Consider the following 18,459-nt stretch of genomic DNA (forward strand, 5'->3'; position numbering starts at 1 on the left):
TAATTAATGTCTTGATTCAATATGAATCGTATCATTGCACCAGCCACATTTCATCTCTTAGTGAGCAGCTGAAGCTTTGCGTGATGTAGAGTGGGAGGGGAGGCAGTTGGGGCATACAGTAGGAGCCCATCTCATCTATCTTCCTTAGGGCATGGCTCACCGTGGCTCACCATGGCTATCCTATTGTTCTCAGCTGCAATACAATACATAGAACATAGTAATCCAAATACTCACTTAATCCTATTATAGAGATATATTGCAGTGGCTCCCACTGTAGGTAGGCTTTGTGAGAATTGCCCACCACTTTTCTAGGTGATCAGAGTTAAGTTTATTTCCAGTTTGTTCTGAAATACTGTATCTTTTGTCAACAGTATACACTGCGAAGCCATCGTTGGCAATCTCCAATGATAATTTACACATAACAAGCCTGGAAAAGCCTATTTAACATTGTGCCAGTACATTACATGCCCTCTGGAGATAGCAATAGTAGGCAACAGCAAATAAAAAAAATCCTTTATTTAATAATATATAGCATTTGCTTTTCTAAAAAAGTATAAAAAATATATTTTTTATTTTTTATTGATATTTTTTTATATTAAAACTTTAATTTACCACAAAAATGGAACTGGCAGCCAATATTAGACGTGCATAATCCCTGCATGCACAAGTGAACTTCTCTTGTTAATTTGCATCTGCCTCTGTAATTATTGATTATTGAAGTTGTACTGGTTGTAAAACCGCATAATGATAAATAGCCTCCTAATCCCTACACTTTGAATCACTCATGTATACTAATCTGGGGCAGGGCCACAAAACATGGCAGGCTTTGGTACTGGCAGATTGGGTGCCAGAGGTGGCGCTACTACTCCCCATTATGCGACGATGTTACTAGACAGTCTAGGAAACTGAGTACTGCCCCCTTTGGTTGCTTGGGGAAATTACAATTCTGTTGTATTTGCACCTTCAAACACTATAATAAATATTTCCAATTTTACAAAAGTACAAACTATAAAAACAGTTGTGATGTCCCCAACTCTCCATAATTATGCAGGACATAAATTAGGGAAGTCCAAGAAATTTCTGTTGTACCCCTCTCTGCCCAATCATGCTTACGTTCTGGCCAACCACGGCCACTTTCTGGCAAAGACCATCCACTTTGTATTATTGAACTTTGATGTGAGCAAGACCTCTGCAAAGATCTCTGTCATTGGGGAGGTTACTTCTTTGGGATGTTCCGCACACTGGAATATGCATTGCTGCGGGTCCATGCAGCAGCTAAACTGCGCCCCTAATTCAGCTCTGATGGGGCTGGAACGCCATCTACCCTAAACTAATTCCCACCATTGATTTCAGCGCTTTGTAACTGGACCACCCTCTTGTACTCTAACAACCTGAAAGTCTAAGTGCTAATAACGTCCCTGTTTTAGCACTTAGACTTTCAGGTTGTTACAGTACAAGAGGGGTTCCACAGACTGCACACACTGGGGAATCATTACATGGGGAGCGGCTTTTATTTGGGAGTGTCAAGGAATACGCAGTCATGGCCAGGTGTATGAGGGGAAGTCATGTGATGTCAGCTCCGCCCCCGATCAGCCTGATTCAATAACATAAGTAAGTCCTGGGCTATGCACAGACTGCACACACTGGGGAATCATTACATGGGGAGCGGCTGTTATGTGGGAGTGTCAGGGATAATGCAGGCGTGGCCATGTGTATGAGGTGAAGTCATGTGACATCAGCTCCGCCCCCGATCATCCTGATTCTATCACTGCCGCTGAGTAAGTCCTTTGCTACACACAGACTGCACACACTGGGGAATCATTACATGGTGAGCGGCTGTTATCTGGGAGTGTCAGGTAATACACAGGCGTAGCCAGGTGTGTGAGGGGAAGTCATGTGACATCAGCTCCGCCCCCAATCAGCCTGATTCTATCACAGCCGCTGAGTAAGTCCTGGGCTACACACAGACTGCACACACTGGGGAATCATTACATGGTAGAGTAAGTTGCGAATGTATTTGCAGCTAATCACAGGACTGCGTTACTTTTGCACAGGGTGGATCTCACTTTGTTCGCAGGGCTCTATAAATTAGCAGCCAACCAATCGGGTTTGAATAACCTCCATTGCCCATTGTGAATCTCTGAATACGATATGAATGTTGCGGCTAATCCTGGATGCTTGTCAATATGTGTTCTTGGAGCAAACACAAAATCACTTTATTTCCTCCAGCTGTGATAAGCCATAAGACGAGGCACACAGTATAAATAATGCTGTTTTTAAAGAAAACTGTCAGCAGCCGCTCATTGACATTAGAAATTGTTTTACTCGGAAGAAATATATTAATGAAAACTGGTTTAAGTGCTTATTACCTAGATGGTTTGTTTTGACGCCTGGGCTCTTTTCACAGCAGTTTTACACTTCATTGTGTACCATGAAAGATGCTCTAAGTAGAGGCTGTCAGACGCTCTCATGAAGCAGTCTATTGCTGGAGGATGGAGACATTTCTGACGCCACTCAAATATCGCTGATCCACAGTAGATCTTCTAAGTAACAACAAACAAACAAGAAAAGCATTCCTGCTAAACCGCTTGGTGGGAGGCATCGAGAAGCAATTTAGCAATAAAGGATGCAACTATAGATATCAGAAAATGCTTTTTAGACTGTGTGATGTCCTCTCATGCTGTACAGAAAACTTTACTGAGAGGTTATTATATTGTATTGCTTTCCAGCCATGGACCTCATTCAGACCCAATTGCTGGGCTGCTACATTTTGGAACCCTGTGATCAAGAGTAAAATCCCAGTTTGCAAGCCTGCAAATTGCTTAGCGGATACAATGCAGCGGCTGTGATAGAATCAGACTGATCGGGGGCAGAGCTGACATCACATGACTTCCCCTCACACACCTGGCCACACCTGCATTATCCCTGACACTCCCAAATAACAGCCGCTCACCATGTAATGATTCCCCAGTGTGTGCATTGTGTGTATAGCCCAGGACTCACTCAGCGGCTGTGATAGGATCAGGCTGATCAGGGGCGGAGCTGACATCACATCACTTCCTCTCACACACCTGGCCACGCCTGTGTATTACCTGACACTCCCAGATAACAGCCGCTCACCATGTAATGATTCCCCAGTGTGTGCAGTGTGTGCGTAGCCCAGGACTTTCTCAGCGGCTGTGATAGAATCAGGCTGATCGGGGGTGGAGCTGACATCAAATAACTTCCCCTCGCACACCTGGCCATGCCTGCATTATCCCTGACACTCCCAGATAACAGCCGCTCACCATGTAATGATTCCCCAGTGTGTGCAGTCTGTGCGTATCCCAGGACTTACTCAGCAGCTGTGATAGAATCAGGCTGATCGGGGGCGGAGCTGACGTCACATGACTTCCCATCACACACCTGGCCACGCCTGTGTATTACTTGATACTCCCAGATAACAGCCGCTCACCATGTAATGATTCCCCAGTGTGTGCAGTGTGTACGTAGCCCAGGACTTACTAAGTGGCTGTGATAGGATCAGGCTGATCGGGGCGGAGCTGACGTCACATGACTTCCCCTCGTACACCTGGCCACACCTGCGTATTCCATGACACTCCCAGATAACAGCCGCTCACCATGTAATGATTCCTCAGTGTGTGCAGTGTGTGCGTAGCCCAGGACTTACTCAGCAGCTGTGATAGAATCAGGCTGATCGGGGGCGGAGCTGACGTCACATGACTTCCCATCACACACCTGGCCACGCCTGCGTATTGAAGTGGGGGGTAGAGGAATGCGCTAATAACTCAATGTGTATTGCTGCTGCTGAGTACCGGTATACTACAAATACCTTAGGAAAACAGTGCGTCTGGTCAAGGGGGTGTACTCTGCGCCACAATGCACATGTGCCAGTAAAAACAATATGCTCTTTGGTAATTTCAAAGTAAATACGTTTTATTTGGGAAAAAAATATATACATATATATATTTTCTAAAAATCTCCACTGGGGAGTATATTTACAACAGTTGTTGGGGTGGATTTCATAAAACCAAATTCTAATACCGGTATACACACTGGGGTGGGTTTTAAACAATACAAGACAAACAAACAGGAAACATGAATAATGACAGTCCAGAGTTGCTCCTCCTTAATAGGTGGTGGGTAGTAAAGTTTTTATATGGGGTTTGCTTTTCCCTTTTATGAGTCCCTTTTATAGGTCTAAGGAATCTGGTGTTCTCTGTAAGTTCAGGGAGTTTCACCCGAATTGTGGTAGCTTACCAGAGTGCTGTGGGTGGTTTGAGGGTCTGCCGGCAGACTTCCCAGATGCGCTGTGTGATGCTGCACAGTTCCAGTGGGATCCAAACCTTGTCCAGGTCATCAACTAGTTTCACCTTGCGGCTTCTTCAGGATGCTGAATGGTTTGGTACCTCTGCCACTCCTCTTTAAATACGTGAGCGCTGGGGCTTTGATTGTGTTTACTTCCGCCCTGAGGACCGGGCGTCACTTCCGCCCTTAGTGATGCAGTGAGTATGTCTATTTCCTGCTGGTGTTATTAGGGCGCCCTCCCGCTTGCTGTCTATGCGGGGAAAATGCTCGGCGTCACTTCCGCCCTTCTCGGGCTGGATATTCTGTCAGTGGGTATTGGCGATTCGTCACTTCCGGTATTCACGTGTCCCGGCGTGACTTGTTGCTACGCAACATATACAGCTGATCTTCCTTTTCAAAAAGGGTTCCTTACTTCTTGTTTGTCAAGCTTTCCTTTGCTTTATTCTATCTCATCCGAAGGTACTATTTCAATGATGTGGGCGCTTGATGCTGTGTCCACCATCTTTAAACCTGGCGATTTCTTTGCTTTTGCCAGTATGGAGTTTGTCTGGTGCATAGTATGCTGTTCCAACATTTAGGACACACAAAACATAAATGACACATGGGGTAATAGACACCCTTTGGGTATAGATAATAAAACATGATATAAGTAGAAGTTAATAATAACGATAATAATAATGTAATAATAAAAAGGTCTATATGGATGGAAAAAAATTAAAATTCCTTCTAATAAATGGAAATGAATGTATATATAAAAAGGCTATCCATGGTGACAAATAGAAAGAAGATTCATAATATTATAAAATATGTAAAATTATAATACTAATGTGTGGACATGGATCTATAGACAGGGTTACAGGTGATATTAATAGGTATTTAAAAACTAGAGTATTTCATTTATTATAATTATTATATTTTGGTAGAGATCAAGGGCATGAGTAGTGGGAATAGAAAAAATATTGGGTTTATGGAAAAAAACTAGGATAACTAGAAGGGGGGGGCAGATGGAATATATGATCTAAGGTCAGTGAATGGCACAGGTATCTGCCATATACATGTATCTATATATGTGTGTAGGTAATATTGATTTCTATCTTAAGAAGGGGGTGATCTCCATGTCGATGTTCAGACCCTTAGGCGAGAGGGTTCCCATGGATAGCCTTTTTATATATACATTCATTTCCATTTATTAGAAGGAATTTTAATTTTTTTCCATCCATATAGACCTTTTTATTATTACATTATTATTATCGTTATTATTAACTTCTACTTATATAATGTTTTATTATCTATACCCAAAGGGTGTCTATTACCCCATGTGTCATTTATGTTTTGTGTGTCCTAAATGTTGGAACAGCATACTATGCACCAGACAAACTTCATACTGGCAAAAGCAAAGAAATCGCCAGGTTTAAAGATGGTGGACACAGCATCAAGCGCCACATCATTAAAATAGTACCTTCGGATGAGATAGAATAAAGCAAAGGAAAGCTTGACAAACAAGAAGTAAGGAACCCTTTTTGAAAAGGGAGATCAGCTGTATATGTTGCGCCGGGACACGTGAATACCGGAAGTGACGAATCGCCAATACCCACTGACAGAATATCCAGCCCGAGAAGGGCGGAAGTGACGCCGAGCATTTTCCCCGCATAGACAGCAAGCGGGAGGGCGCCCTAATAACACCAGCAGGAAATAGACATACTCACTGCATCACTAAGGGCGGAATTGACGCCCGGTCCTCAGGGCGGAAGTAAACACAATCAAAGCCCCAGCGCTCACGTATTTAAAGAGGAGTGGCAGAGGTACCAAACCATTCAGCATCCTGAAGAAGCCGCAAGGTGAAACTAGTTGATGACCTGGACAAGGTTTGGATCCCACTGGAACTGTGCAGCATCACACAGCGCATCTGGGAAGTCTGCCGGCAGACCCTCAAACCACCCACAGCACTCTGGTAAGCTACCACAATTCGGGTGAAACTCCCTGAACTTACAGAGAACACCAGATTCCTTAGACCTATAAAAGGGACTCATAAAAGGGAAAAGCAAACCCCATATAAAAACTTTACTACCCACCACCTATTAAGGAGGAGCAACTCTGGACTGTCATTATTCATGTTTCCTGTTTGTTTGTCTTGTATTGTTTAAAACCCACCCCAGTGTGTATACCGGTATTAGAATTTGGTTTTATGAAATCCACCCCAACAACTGTTGTAAATATACTCCCCAGTGGAGATTTTTAGAAAATATATATATGTATATTTTTTTTCCCAAATAAAACGTATTTACTTTGAAATTACCAAAGAGCATATTGTTTTTACTGGCACATGTGCATTGTGGCGCAGAGTACACCCCCTTGACCAGACACGCCTGCGTATTACCTGATACTCCCAGATAACAGCCGCTCACCATGTAATGATTCCCCAGTGTGTGCAGTGTGTACGTAGCCCAGGACTTACTGAGTGGCTGTGATAGGATCAGGCTGATCGGGGCGGAGCTGACGTCACATGACTTCCCCTCGTACACCTGGCCACACCTGCGTATTCCATGACACCCCCAGATAACAGCCGCTCACCATGTAATGATTCCCCATTGTGTGCAGTCTGTGTGTAGCCCAGGACTTACTCAGCGGCTGTGATAGAATCAGGCTGATCGGGGGCGGAGCTGATGTCACATGACTTCCCCTCATACACCTGGCCACGCCTGTGTATTACCTGACACTCCCAGAAAATGGCCAGGGGACACCCACGAATGCCAGCTTCCTGTCAATCAACTTGCGAACAACCACTGATAAAAAATGTACCAGGATTTTATCACAGGACGGCCTTGCACATAAGCACTACATTTTGTATGCATGCGCAGTCTATCGATCATTGCCCAGCCTGGGAATTTGCAGCTTTGTGATCAAGTCTGAATTAGGGCCAATGCCTTTATATCATCGGGAAAGGAGCAGAGCACTGTTGTTTTGTATCTAAGGAAAGCAAAAATAAACATCAATGCTTCTTGGCCTGACATCACAAACAAAAGGTACCGTAAAGATAAATATATGTTCAGAGAAAAGTTCAGGATAGAACTTAGCAACCAATAAATTAGTTATCTCAAAGTGGACAAACGTTTTAAATGTAAAAATGTTACCACTTGAACAAAAAGTTGTTATTACCCTAGGATGAGGGGAGTTGTACTGACCTCAGCATTACCCCATTTTGGCCTGGGAGGGTAATTTCCTACTTTGCACTTTTAATAATATCAAAAAATAATTTCCACCAGATTCTGTGTAATTTGGACAAAATTAGTCATCCCCCAAGAAATCTCCTAAAAATCTCAACCAAATCACTTGCTGGATCAAAACAGGGTAAAAGCTTCGGTTTGGTTTTAGGTTTTGCACATATACAGTACTTCTACATATATTGGGGCTTATTCAGTATCAGTAGGTGATTCTGCTTAATATCCAATGCAGGGAACCGCTCAGGCCACCCAATCATTGCTCAGAGCTGAGATCGCATTGCAGGATTTGCAGTGCTTCGGGTAGAGTATCTTGGCAGAGAATGCAGACACACCATCTCAATGTTTGTCGTGACCCCTGGTCCTGATAAACCTTTACCAGAGACTGTCAATCACATCGTTCTGGAATGCTTAGTTTGCGCATACAATATCTGGCCAGCCGCAGCACATGCACAATTCTCCAAAAATCCTCTGTTTGCAATTTCGGAATTTTGAGACTTAACCTGATTAAGGTTCATAATCCAAGACCATGGATGGTGGCACTACTAAGCTGAAGTGGTGGACTCAGGTGTGGGCTGTAGTGTATTCAGCAGTGTATACTGAAACAGCCAATAGCATTAGTTCCTGATCTGCCATGTTCAAATGGGCAAAGTGCGTCGCTGGGCACAGAGTGGGGGAACATCGGGCCCCTGAAATTTCTACCTTAAATCACTGGTGGAGGATGTGGATCTCCCATAAATTGTTCCAGCCCCCATTCTCAAGAACAAGAGTACTGTATGGGTACAACTGTGCTACTTTCATTATGGATTAAGTCCCATACACACTTGCTGATGGTGGGGGGGGGCAGGCATCGGCAAATACATATACACTTGCTGATGATTGCTTCAAGGTTGGCGACTGCAGAGCAGCGGGGGCAGCACGGCCATCGTTAATGATGACTTTTCTCGTCCGGATATGCTTGGATGAGGGAGGAGTTTGCATCGACAGAGAATGTACACACTAGGCAATATAATCCACAATATCTTTCAGAAAGTGGTTTCTGAGCGATATTGGGACCAGTATTGTATAGTGCTTAAGAGCCTTTACTCTCAATTTGGACTTGAAGTTTGTATATTTCTAGTTGTCTACCTGATGAAATATCACTGTATTGAAAAGAGGGAAATTGTATAGAGTTTCCTTCAGAAGCAACTGATCTCTGAGAAAATCATTCCCAAAAGAAAACCAAGCGAACAGCTGTAAACCCACATTTCTTTAGCATCCTACTCAAAACCACCATTATTAAAACCAATATTAAAAGAGCATAGTTATAAAACATACAGAATAAGAAGCCAATCAGCCGCCGCAGTGACGCTGCTAAGTAGAGCCACCGTTAATAGCTCACATTGCACTTCACAAAGTGCCTACTATGTATTTCCTCTATTTTCGTATGGAGATTTTATAATAGTGCTTTTTAGTAGGATTAATAATGTAGGATGAATTTCCCAATTCTGAAAATGTGCCGATTTGGAAGTGTAATTAAATAAATGTAGGCTGACATGGGGCACAAGGCTAATTAATTATGTTGAAAATGATTTTCTCTACAATTCGTTAATAAGTACATTGATGTCAGACTACGGTGACTACTGCTTTTATACAACATGCCACCTTTTGCTACCGCCGTACGTACCATTATGTATGCGTTGCGTACAGTATTGCCGATTTTGGGAATGTTCTTGCCTTATTTTATTTTTCTATACATAAAATTAGAAACAATTTCCAATTTACATTTAGGAAGGTCTCCGCGTATTCCTATCAATGTGTTTTTATACTCTGCTAATCAAGCTTCTCTCATTAAAAAATCATGACAACTAGAGAAACTCTGCAAAAGAATAGCTCACTGAAAAGGGCCTCTTGGGACAATAAAACCTTTGAGGATTACAGCCCCAGGTGATTGGAGTAATATGTTTCCCGCAGTTTGTTGCGGCAGAAAGACTTTCTCATAAATCCCTGTTCCTAATTGGCAGAATTAGCTCTTTTTAACTAATTAAATAGTTTAATTGTTTTTCCATTAAATTCCAAATTCTCTCCAGAAGCTGTAGACTAGCAGCGGCGAGTGCATTCTAATAGATGTGTATAGCAGACAAGAGATCGAATATATATTAACCTCATCAATCCTGGGTGCAAAAATTAGCATAGAGACAGGGAAAAGCCTCTGGAAAACGTGGTGTATTAAGGACCGAACAAAGCATTTGGAGACGCAAGAGGCCTACTCTGTGCAGTCAGCTTATTAGATCAGTCGCTGCTGCGTCACTTTGTTCTTCTTCTGCTGCGTCACCATTTTTATTAGACATAATCAACTACTGTATATTTTTGAACATCAATCATTGTTTATCTCTTGCTCGAGAGCACAGGGTGTTTCCAAGCTTGAATGATACTTTGTACAAAATTTTACATACTGCATATCAAAAATCAAGATCCCAAGAATTCCCATGGGGCATAAGGTTAATAGGTACGTTAACCTGTTCCAAGCAAGCAGTACATCACATTTATTTAGTAAAATATATGTCAGTGTTACAAAGTGAAGATGTGACACACCAACATTACATTAGGTAGTCATAATTTAATCTATATCATATTTTTATTCAATTGTACTCAAGGTTTCTTACAGAAATCCTGAATATAAGACAAGGTTTAGCTTTACAAATAATGCAGAAGCCATGAACATGAAACAGGATTATTTTTTTGCGAAAAATATAGGAATCCTTGGACATACAGTAATACAGCATTAAGGCCGACATATTGGGATATAATTTCCAAAGCTGAATTATCCTGACCAAGAATGTCCCATGTGAGGCAGCCATCTTGGGTGCGCTGCAGCAGTCTCCCTGGTGAAATAGGTAATACCTGCATGAGATGACACGTAAAGGGAAAGCTATAGAATACTAATTGAGACACATCATCCCTGCAAAATCAGCAGATCCTTGCATTGATTAATCACCTTGCATTGATTAATTGTTATACAATCAATACTTTTTTGTATTTAGGAAAAGGATCTTCTAACTGACTTCTAACACTTTATTTAACATCTGCAGCATTTGTTTTTTATGTTGGTGCCTCTTATCACAGAGTCAACTGGCTTGATCCATTCCCAGTTGACCTGATCTTTGTGTTTGTGTGGGTTTGACTTAGATGATGTGGGTTTTATATGTGTCCGGGTGTGTCGTATTAAAATTTCCTGACTGTATAGAGGTGTTAACTCAGTTCATCTTTGGAGAATCGTGTCTCTAGGTCAGATATGAGATACTGGGCAGCACAGTTTGTGTAATAGTTACTGTAGGTTTACTGCTTGGGTTCGATTCTGTACCCCATGCTTGCATGGTTTTCTCTGTGATGCTTTGACCTACACTCCGAATATATACTAGTAGGGTAATTGGCTCCCAACAAAATGCATTCCTAGTATTTACGTATATATATATATATGGGAATATAGATTGTAAGCTCGGCTTGTATCTGATTTCCTGGAGCAGGGTTAACAACCCTGATTGGCTGTTCATATTGACCCCTTCAAGGAGTAAATCTCTTGATTGTTTTGTGGTTTATTATCTCTTTATACTGTAATTGGTCTTTTGTGACAGAATATTTCCTATAGATTCCCTATCATTTTAGTCAATGGCTATGAGGGTTTCTGAGACTTTTAGTTCCACAACAGTACTTTTTACTCTACTACCTTAGCTTTCAAGACTTGCCAAAATGGCCCTGTATCTCTGTTGGAGGCAAGCATATTGTGCAGGCCAGATCCCCTACTGCATTTCTCACTGGGCCGTGATTGGTTCCACAGTATGATTTGCGTTCCCCGTGCTGCAAGTCTAAGGAGTAGGTTCAATTAGCAGTGGTAATTTACCGCAGATGAAAGAGAATGGTCGCCTCATGCTTTACACCCGGGGCTATTCAGTTAGAGACAATTTTCCTCAACCGGTAAATTGCTATGTTCGTGTGCATTAACCCAAAAAATCTAGGATATGTTCCAAAACCTATAGGTTAAAACAGTCGCTGGACCTGTGAACATGCTATTTAACATGGATTTAGTTTCTAGCCTATCCAGGTTTAAAAAAATGAATTAAGCACAGCTTGCTGGCTGCCATGGGGACTAATTGAATAGCCCCTAATATTATAATATTACTAGCCAAGCATACATAGCCTGGTGCTGATTACCATTTTTGCCAGAATACCCAATGCTTGTTACCCTTGCTTATCGATAACCTGCATTAGGGTATACCTTCTTTTGCGATTGCTCAGTTTTGTTTTTTGTTATTAATTACTAGCTGAAGTACAGATGGGTCTTGTCCCATCTTGGCAGGGGATGGCGCTGGCGTCGCCATCCCCCGCCAGCGCCATGGCGATGGTGAGAAGGGGACGCGCGCGCACGAGATGCGCGCGCGTCCCCTTCCGACGGCGCTTCCATCCGTTTCCCCGGGTCCCCGCCGGCTTGCCCGCATCCCCCCCTAACCCCCCTAACCCTGTCCGTCTCCCTGAGGCGGAGACGGACAGGGTTTCCGTCGCGCTGGCGACGGAGACTGAGACGCCCGTGAGACGCACGCGCGTCTCAGTGCATTCGCTGGCGTGGCTGCTGGCGGGTCGCCAGCGCAGACGCCATGGCGACCTGCCAGCAAGGATGGGACCTGACCCATCTGTACCTGCCGTTGATTACATTTACTGGTTATTCCGGTGTTGTTTTCGTTTTTGGGCTGTTGCCAGTTGCCCTAATCTCCAGATTCTATTTTTGTTTAGTTTTATAATCGCTTTTATCATTGTGAGGTGGGTATAATGTTTTACTTCTGTTATCAGTGATGCTATTTCAAGGCATTTGGATATCCAATATGTACTGTCTTCTCACTTCCATTTCTGTCCATTATCTCAGGTCATTAAATGATGGTTATTTCTGTCACTTATGACAGTTCTTTACAGTTCCCACCCAAATTCCATCCACTGGAATGCCCAGAACAGGCTCCCTGGATCCAAGCTCTGCCATCACATATTGCCATGAAATCCAAATGACCCCCCCCCCCCCAGTATGTCTTCTGGAATCCAAGGTTACCACTCTGTGAAGTGTTCTTCCAAATTATCCAGTGGTAGGTCCAGAACAGGCTTTCTGGGTCGAAGTTCTAGTTAGTGTACAGCTTTGGAAAGCTTTGGAAATTGGGACTCCCACCTCTTATACCCCTTTCACATCACATCCTCAACCCGGGTTATTGCCGGGTTGTTACGTCACCGTCGAGCAGCCCGGAAAGTTGACATGGGTTATAAGAAGGGTTAAACCCAGGTCGCCCTCTGTATAATGGGTGACCTGGGTTTAACCTTAAAAGGGCCATACAGGGTCGGACCTGATTGTAATCCTGTGTTTGACCCGGGTTTGCAATGAGAAAGGGGTATATGTATGTCTTCTGTTATCCAATGTTTGTGAAGTTTTCTTCCAAGTCCATCCAGTGGATGCACAGAACAGACTCCTTGGGTCACTGTTCTGCCGGGTACCTTCTGTTGAGAGGTCCAACTCACCCCAACCCCATAGTATGACTACTGGGAGAGTACGCAGAACATACTGTACATACATATATTCACTTTTATGTAACGGCCTATAAGAACCACTTGGCCAATCTAGTCTGCCCTTTTTTCCTTTTAATATCCTCAGTCCTATTTGATCCTTATTGCTATGTAAGTATAGCTTAATGTCTATATCAAGCATGTTTAAATGACTCGATTACCACCACTGAGTGGTGACTGTTTCACCTATCCACCACCCTTTTTGTGACATCAGTTTTATAATGTTCCCTTTGAGGTGAAAGTTCTTCCCAGAAAGAGTAGTGGATAGGAGACATTTAACTAACGATACAAGCAATCGGCCGAAACTTTTAGGGTTTACATTTATGCCCCAATCCCAATCTTCTCTAAGTCAGGTTCCGTGTATTCCCTGTCTCCTGTCTTAACATGGTATTTTGTTCAGCAAACCACCGTCGGCGATGTGGATCACCTCACATTAACTCTCATTTCTTGTTACAGTAATTAGATGATGCCTAAAATCTGAATTAATCACTACTGAAGCAGCTACTAGTGTCCAATATTGTTTAAGTATCATAGAACTTGACACAATCATTGTTCATGTTTGCACAACATATTTCTAGCAGTGTTGTCAAACATTCCATAAAAGCGCACTGACAACAAGACAGTAATACGCCATTTGTAATTAAACACAGTGTCAGCTACTAACATCATTATTTTAGGAATTGTGTTTTAAAGATTGATCACGTACTGTATACTATGTTATTGTCTGCTCAGTCTTCTCGTGTCATTTATTTCAATGAATTGATTGTGTAACTCAACATCAGAGTTCACGGCTGCCAAGGATGCTGGCTCGTTTGCCAGTTATGAGCAGGGAAAATTAATCTTAAGTAATAGCGCTTATTGGCCGAGTAATGCAGAAGAGAGAATCAAAACATAGGTGCCCATTCATCAATAGAGTCGGCTGCGGCATTAATGCAGGGTTGTGCTGTAACTCGTTATTGCTGCACTATTATCAGGGCAGGCGAGTGATACTGTCACGCTGAGCTTTAATAGGAGCCGAAAGAGTTAATTAACACCCTTGCTGGGCCAGTCTTCGTAGAATTGCCCAAGCCTGATAGGAAATTTACCTAAAGAATAAAGCATTCATTATGAATTTAAACATCCCAGAATGGTGATGAAAATAGAACAGGTATTGCATACCTCCCAACTGTCCCGATTACAGCAGGACATTACGAATATTTGGAGACACTGTCCCACTGACGCAGATCACAGTGTCCCCTGGGGGTCAGTTGGGGGAAGCAGAGCAGCCAGTAATCTCTGAATAGATGCCGTGCAAATGGACTTTTCAGTGCAGGCATGCCCCCAATGTTAATTATATATATTTGACACTGTACACCTTGCATCACAATCGCATATCTGTCGGGCTGCCAGTAATATATGCCGCAGCCCATAGCCCATTTGATACATTAGCTGCCGGGTGATTTGGCGGGGGACCACCTGCAAGGTAACGCATGCAATACCTCCCCTAGTGGATGGGGGCCTTTACAAATTAAAGTCATCTTAATGTTATAATTTCAATAAGAATTAATAAATTACTAGGGGAGGTATAGTGCAACCACTTGTAATAGGTTATGAGGCAGATTTACAGTATACAACGGCATGGCCATCTTAACAGCTTTCATGGGGAAAAAATTAAGCTAAAAAAAATCACACTTTTTGCTATTCAATTAGAAATAGGCATTATGGAAAATGCGGGACTTCACACTCATTGCTAATAGAATTCAGCACACAATGTAGTGAGAAGATACATACACCACAACTGTCCCGCTTTAGGTAGTACAGTAGCACATTTTGAGCACTACCTCAGCCAGAGTCCCTCCCATCCACAGTGTGCAGAGGAAGGAAACGTCAGGAGAGCACTCTCACTACTACTCTACATATCAGCGGATGAATAGATTGCTGAAGTGCAGAATAGAGCCTTGGGGCAGCCCAGCATGATGAAAACCGGGGTGTGCCAAAATGCAGCCCAAAAAATCCAGCACTTAGCTGGGATTTTGTTTTGCCTGCCTGAGACAGGTGATACAAAATGCTAATAAGCTGCGGTGACCCATCCAGACACTGCCCCCAGCAGCCAGGAATAATAAGGACGGTGGCTGGGAGCCATCCACCTCCAGCTGGACCAAGGCCAGAGCAGAGCTAAGGCTGGTGACCCAGTCCCGATTATCTGCTGCTTGTGCCGTCTTATCAGGGCTAATAGGATAGCCCCAGCAAAGTCATTACCTGCGGTAATTGGATATCGGTTATAGTCATTTTAGTGAAATGGAATATCTGTGAATTAGTCCTCTCTTCAATACCAGGGAACGTTTTCATCACTGCCACTAGCCAAATAACTACATATAACCCTGCCGTGACTATAGTCATTTATTATTATTATTTTATGAAACTCTTAGTTTGGAATTAAAGCATGTGTACATTAATTCCTATAATATATATATATATATATATATGTGTGTGTGTGTGTGTGTGTGTGTGTGTGTGTAACTATCAGTTAGCAATTAGTGTGTGTATTTGCATTATGTTTTGGAACCAGATATATTCCAAGCTGATCTCTTTTCTTCTTTGAGAATACGGGAGTTAAACGAGATCCCTGCATCAGGCCTTACCCAGTAGCAGCGGAGAATAACTGAAAGTGGAGAAGAGAATATGCTTTAATGAGTGTAGTTGGTATGGTCAGCTGTCCTTGGTTTGCTGTCAAGCAATGTATCATTTTTCTACTTTCCCTCTGGAAATACCATCCATCCAGTTCAAAGCATCGGCAGATAAACAGATTCTCCAATCTTGATAAAAGTGTTGGAATAATAAGGCGTTGCGAGATTAGCAGCAGTAGTGCTTTAAATATAAAATAAATCAAACACAAAAAAACTATTTAAAGGTCACGGGCACATGTTCCAGAAAAAGGAGTACACAATGTAAAACAACAACACAATAGTGTACAAAGTAAAGAACTCATTAATGGTCATCTAGAAAATGTGACAAATGACAGAGGAAGATGGCACCATCAAGGTGCAATAGGACCGTTGCATAAGGAAGATTGAGGGGGGATTATCAAATGTTGGAGAGAGGTAAAGTACCAACCAATCAGCTGCTGCTGCTTTATAGGTTGTGCTAGAAAAACAACAGTTATAAGCTGATTGGTGGATACATTTGCTACAGAGGTCATCCAGCGGATAATACAGATAATGATGATTAGGATGGGATCTAGAATTCCAATACAAGTATTGTGCCTGAGGCTGGTGCATAACCCCCTCTCCAGTCATTCCTTAAGTCTTATATTAAGTTTTTAAACATTCAACCTATGACTTATGGGGTGAGAACTTCCTGTTCACAAGTCATCCAAAGGCAACTGACAAATCCCACTTCTATGGGATAAATAATAGGGTGGTTAACCAAACAGCTGATTCAGGTAATACACACTTACCGATCCTTATCCACACTTACCGATGTTTCGGCAGACATTTGAATTTGCACACCCAGATGTGACATTGGCCCTTGAAGCATGTGTCCGAATTCTCATTAACCATTGGTTCGATAAGTATCTATCTATCCATGCCTACAGTAGTGGCTGGCCTGTTCCTTATTCTCATACAAGCAGAAATGTTCTAGAAGAGAGTCTTGGCACATCAGTAAAACATCTTGCAGTTCATTGTTCTACATTGGCCACAATTACCAGTTTTGAATTGCAGGTGGACTAACATGAAAATATAAATATCAGGTACAACCACAAACAATTGCTTTGTGATAGTAGCATGCTGCTGTTTCCCATATTCACACAATAATCTACAATTTATACAATTAGAAATATAGAAAGGCGGTACTGAGGATGATGATGAGGATGAACATGCAACATGGACAATAGCTCTTGGTGTGGACACAGACATTTGTGTCCCATCGGATCTTCCTCAGCTATTACACTTGTACATTGTCTGTCTGAGAGTCACAGAATAATATATTGCTTTCATTACCTCTCCAGGTATATAGTCTACTCTGGGGACCATGTGATATCACCAGGCGCAGGCGGTAGGGCTCGGTGCTTGGGAATAAAACTCTAGTGTTGGGCTCACCTATAATTATCAGGGCAGAAATGGTAACACACTACAATATCAGTCATAGATTTGTCAGATTATTAATACAGTTTTACATATATATATATATATATATATATATATATATATATAAATATCTTATCACCTATTCTCGCACATGGAAGACACTTCCAATAATTATATTCTACCGCAGAAGTTATTCTTTTATTTTTGCTGAGCTTAGAGAACATATTTGTTGTGTGGACAGTACTGTACCCAATGGATGTTCCTAATGTGCCCTCTTACTGCTGTCCATCTGCAGACACATCTGACCCATCCATAGCAATGAGACAGTTCACAGCCAGGACCATTTTACCGTCATCTCTTGGATGAGAATCAAATTTAAACACAATACTTTTGGCTTTTGCTTTTCATCATGTTAACACTCCCATTAATCTATATTATATTGTTGTTCAATTCTTTGGCTATTGACATATTCAGACACGTTTATGTAATTGAATGTGCAATTAATCAATTACTGTATCTGTTACTGTTGTAATGACCCAACCTATGACCCTTTGGTGATCCTTGAATAATTGAATGAAACCAATCTATTCAGAAACAGCAATTAGAAAACATTTAGCTAATATAAGTTGTGTATCTGTTAATGGGATGTGGGGTGTGCTCACCGCAGGTTCTGTTCTCCCTCTATGGGAGTCATAGACCCTCACAAGGGAGAATAGCCCCTAAAAGTCAGGATCCCAACTGTCTGCCATTTAACAGTTGGTATTCCGATGACGGTATAATGACCTTTGGAATACCAACTGTTGGGAGGTCATCCAGCACCCATGATAATGCTATTTGTGCGCCTTTCCCAGAACTACCCCATAGGCACATGATTTATATACAGTATGCTAGCGGTAACAGATGCCGTCTTGTCTCTTTACCCACTTAGTTTATGCCATATTTTTGTTCAAATTTGAAGCATTACATAGAAATACAATGATGATAGATAACTGACAGTATTGAGTTGGGGGCTATGAGAACCATAAGCAACAAAAAGTTTGATTCACACATATAATGACACAAAGTGGGAATAAATGAAGCCAGGAAGACTTTGGAGCGTTCTGTAGCGGAGAAATTACAGTACATTTAGATTTGTGCCTGTCTCTACGTCTTTATGCTGAGTAGGTGCAGAGCATTTCTCTTGCATGTAGGCAGAATTGTAGCCTATGTGGAGCAGGGTCATCTTAATGCATGGGCTCAAAGGGCAGCTCTCCACCAATCGGAGTCCAGCATTCTCTTCCTGCTTCCCA

The 18,459-nt window shown here is 42.3% G+C and overlaps 1 protein-coding gene across 2 annotated transcripts in view; it reads left to right on the forward strand.

The window, feature by feature from the left end:
- ESRRG (estrogen related receptor gamma) overlaps positions 1-18,459 on the forward strand; it is a 705,684-nt gene that overhangs the window by 452,101 nt on the left and 235,124 nt on the right. The window lies entirely within an intron of this gene.

This window comes from Crinia signifera, chromosome 3 (assembly GCF_055691185.1).
Source record: "Crinia signifera chromosome 3, ASM5569118v1, whole genome shotgun sequence".
NCBI lineage: Eukaryota > Metazoa > Chordata > Amphibia > Anura > Myobatrachidae > Crinia > Crinia signifera.